Here is a 4,922-nt window from a genome sequence, read left to right on the forward strand (position 1 = left end):
CCCCCCTCTCTCTCTCCCTCCCTCTCCTTCCCTCTCCCTCCCTCCCTTCCCTCCCTACCTCCCTCTCTCTCTCTCTCTCTCTCTCTCTCTCTCTCTCTCTCTCTCATATATAAATGATGCAATCTTAAATTAAAACAAATAATACTATCGTACTCTTTCCACTAGTCAATTAGGGTGAGGTGATTAAGGTTGCAAATTACAAGCCACACACCTAGCCCTGCTTGACAAACATGGAAAAATAATCTAAAAACTGGTTAGTCAAGGCGAAGTGATCAAGAACGACAATTGCAAGTGCACACGGCCTATATTGAGAAATATAGAACATAAAAAGCCTAAACATAAGTGTTTATCAAAGTGAGGTGATCAAGCCCGACAACTGTGAGACATATACCTGACCTTGAATGACAAAAAAAGAACAAATAGAGGCTTGAAGATCATCAAAAGCATGAAAAGAAAGTGAAACACATGGTAATCTATGAACAAACTAGTGGTGGGGACCTCCTTTCATAGACTCCAACCAAAATTACCACATGGTATGTTGGTGATACCACACGATATTATTGGATGAACCAATGGGCTCCATCCTAACATGCGGCGCCCTGTGCTTGACTTAAAATACCATGGGGTATTTATAAGGTATGTGGGGTGTTTTTTTATACTATGAGGTATTGATAAGTTATTGTGCAATGCTTGTATATAATACCATGTAGTATTTTAATGTACCATGTAGTATTTTAATGTACCATGTAGTAATTTGTAGGTTAGCTAGTAATCCGTAGCCTATCAAAAAATCCATGTTTTTTAATGTTTTGAACTTTTTTGGGTATTTAAAGAAAAAAATTTCTTTAAATAAAAACATTTAGAAAAAGACCCTAGTTCTCACCATCACAAAATTTTTACCAACGCCATCGTGCTGGCCTCCTTTATTGCATCAATGTCATCAAATTTATTGTGACATGGCTTAGGACACTACTGCGACCACCATATTGGTGCCTCCATGTCTATTGTGTGGAGACATGCCACATGGACTTAATATGCTAATGCAGTCTTCGACCACCATGTTGGTGTTTGCACTCATGCATCTTTGAAGCAAGGATAGGATCCTTGTCAACCACCACGTTGCTAAACCACCACCATGACCATGTCAACCCTATTGCAATTGCCATACTAGCTGGTCATGCAAAACATGTGGCACTACACGTGCCCACCACGATGGATAAAATTATATTGTAGGCACGGTGGTGCACGTCCTCCACCATGGATTCTATGCATATGTAAATGCTTAGCTTTTTCAACCCATTCACTCTTGGAACAATGCTTTGTTATAGCAAAAATATCCCTCCCCAATTTTCCAATCTTACATCCTAGCCAATGCAAGAAATTGACCACAAATGCATATTTTGGTGCATGAAATTTTACTAGATGGTGCAAAAAGGCATGATAATCATCTAAATCATGCCTTTCCATTTGATTTTGTATGTAAAGACCCCATTTGGAATTGTAAATCAAAAGATATAGGGATAAGAAAATGTCATCTTTTGGGCCAAAACAGGAAGCGCATTAACACACTCCTTATTTTGGCCCAAAAGATGACATTTTCACATCCGTGAATACTTGCAAGTTGTCAAAGTTTGGTTTTTTTGGCCCAAAAGATGAGTTTTTAACATCCCTGCATCTTTTTATTGTAAAAAACAAATGGCATAATGGTACATATCAAATCAATGGCAAGGGATGATTTAAATAAATATCGTGCCTTTTTGCATCATCTAAAAAAATTGTGCGCATCAGAATATGAATTTTGTGAATTTATGGCAATTTATTGTATCAAATTTAAAGCAAGGTTTCCCACACTCTCTATTTTGGCAAAAAAAAAGAGTCAAATTATAACATCCTCTACCTTTTAGTTGCACTCACAGGGTCACTTTTAATAAACCCATAAAGCATGTGTGAGCAAGCATGTGGGTTAAAGATTACCCCTATTCTTGCTTTTTACATTTTCTCATGTAATTGGTTAAGCCCCTGTACATGTTTGCATTTTCAATCTTAAAATTGTGATACTCCATAAATTTTATAATCCCCTCATGTAGATAAATGGCATGTAGGGCCCCTCATTAAAAAAATACCCCTCAGTGTGCTAAAGTGCTATGTTACATGTGTATGATGGGGTCATATTAAAATGTTCCTTAACTTTGGACTACTCAATTTCAAGAAATGTGATAGATAACCCCCCTTTTGTATATTTTTTGCCTCAAGCAATTATTTTATGGGGTACTTAGATTCTTTCTTTTCTTGCTTGATTTTCCTATCGCTTGAACAAATTGTTGCTTGCTTTTTAAGGCTCACTCATTTTTTCCTACTCACTCTATCGACTGCCTCACTTGATATGATAAAAAGTAATAAGTATTCAATGCTATTTGTATGGAAATCAAAGCAAAGAATCTATTAAGAACATGAAAGAGCAAAAAAATGGAGAAATGTGACTCCAAGGAGATCTATTTGCCCATTTGTATCCTTTCCAAGGCCTTCCAGGGCCCTGATGTTGAGTTCCCCATGGTAGAAGAGGAATTCGTGTCATGAGTCTATGAAGGGGTCCATAATTACTAAGACAATGCTAGAGGAGGCTTCATTAAAATACATTATAAGTTTTGGTCTTGGCTTGTAAGCAATAATTGCATAGAGTGCATAAAGTCAATGTTTTTCCATTTGAAGAGGAATGTGCGAAGCTCTTTGGGGGAATTTAAGATTGGTAAAAGAGGAAATAGTAGGATTTTCAATCAAATAAATACATTTTGCTAGATGCATGTACATTATGTTTGAGAATGACATGTTGGTACAAAGTTGTAAATTCAGATGGTGGCTTTTTCTTTTGGGTTCAAGGTTGTGTTGACATAATTTTTGTGTTGTTGGCATCAACTTTAAAGCATGTCTTTATTTGTGTTTCTATTGATATTATTTTATGTCAAATCTTAGGGAACCATGGTAAAGCTTATCATGGCAATTTATGTTGAAGATGAGCATAGAAAGTCAATTGTTCTTAATGATTGGGTAGAATGTTAACATAGTTGATAAATTAGTCATCCAATTTATGACTTCAATAAACTATTTACCCATGGTGTTATTATAATTCCTAGATATTTACAGCCCTTGCACATGATGGAATACACTAAACATAGACATTCCTATTTTTTGAAAGTACTTGTTTCATGAGTGCATTACTCCAATGCATGCTGAAATGAACTTCTATTCTAGAAAGCCACAAAAGAGGATTTTCTTGAGCACTAACTCCAATGGAGGCTACAATGAAGTTCTTGGAAACATAAAAACATTATTACACTATTTTCCTTTCTTCATTTTTTTGCTCTGGCAAGTTCAAAATTGTTTTGTAGTCTCTTCTAAGAACATCAAAGGTGGGATACTTTGACCAAATATTAATAACTTTTCATTTGTCCCTTTGTATGATTCTATGAATAGATCCATCCTAAGCCTCCGTGTTAAGTAGTATTTCCTAACCAATGGAGTTATTCAAAGTTAACTCTTTTGTTTTTTTTGCAAAATTGTACTGTATGAAAACATAGAGGTAGGTGGAAATGGTGGTTTCCATGGGATCTTTTGCAACTCGTCATGAAAGCTTGGCCTCATGTAAGAGATACTATTGTAAATCTCGGGGTCTTTATAAGAGCACCTCTTACACGAGGCTGAAGTGTGTAAAGAATTGGAACAAGATCTCATGGAAATGACCATTTCTATCAACCCCTCTCTTTTCATTGAGTACAACTTCAGAAAAAGTACAAAAGCATTAATTTTCAAAAGCTTCTAGTTTTGCGAGGTACTACTCAATATGCATGGTAGGATAAGTTTATCTTAGATTTGTTTGAGTATTGACAAATGAAAACTTATTAATATTCAGTGAATATCTCATTGTTGATGATATTAGAAGAGATACTACAAAACAAATTTGAACTATCATTGTATAAGAAATTGGAGAAAGATAAAAATTGTACAATGAAACAAATGGTTGCATAATAATAATATTAGTTTGTATTAGAGCATCTTCTGAAGAAGTTTTTCTTTTAGGGGTGTCTTGCATGGTTGCATTAGGATGTTGCACTCATGAAATAAGAAAGAGAATACTATTCATCTTTATTATCTTCTAGCATGTAGGAGAACAATGAATCTCTTAAATAAGAATGATTTTATGGGTTTCTAATTTATCTGACTTTGTATAAAAGATATTAATTGATCAACTATGGGGTATGTCCTTCTTGATGATTATTAGGTCTGTGCTTATAAATGTTGGAGGTGTCACTCACTTCATCATAATCATCCAAGAAATGACACAGTATCCTAGAATTTTAGAATGTGTCGCTCGAACGCTGATGTCGCTCGAATGGAGTCGCTCACTGTTTTGACTTACCTAGGAAATCGAAAGGGAAAGGGATGGAATGCAAGGAAAAGGGATGGAATGTAGGAAAAAGGGAAAGAGGGCTTTAGAAAAGAGAAAAGGAAATATCTACCCCATCTCATTTTCTACTCAAGTAGGAAAAAGGTAAATAGGGCTCTAAAAGGGAAAGAGAATAGGAAATATCCTACCCCATCTCATTTGCTAATGCCATTTCACATGGCCAATAGAAGAGAAGAAATCAACTAAAAAGTGAGGAATAAATAGTAGCTTACCTAGATAAAGGGTTGCCAAGTATGTGATGCCAATCCCTACAAAACAAAAATATTAACATAGCCACTTCTTAGTAGAATGTACTTAAAAACTAATATATAGAAAGAGGTGAGATGAATACTTACTTGTCTAGGGGTATGGGGTGGATTAGGATTTGAGGTGGATGCCTACAAAGGAAAAAAAAAATCTTTTTCATATGAACCATGGGAGAAGCAATAGAAAGAGAGAAAAGCAATGCAAAGGTAGTTAA

Source organism: Dipteris shenzhenensis, chromosome 17 (assembly GCF_047967505.1).
Source record: "Dipteris shenzhenensis isolate YYH24624 ecotype China chromosome 17, Dip_SZ_1.0, whole genome shotgun sequence".
Taxonomy (NCBI): domain Eukaryota; kingdom Viridiplantae; phylum Streptophyta; class Polypodiopsida; order Gleicheniales; family Dipteridaceae; genus Dipteris; species Dipteris shenzhenensis.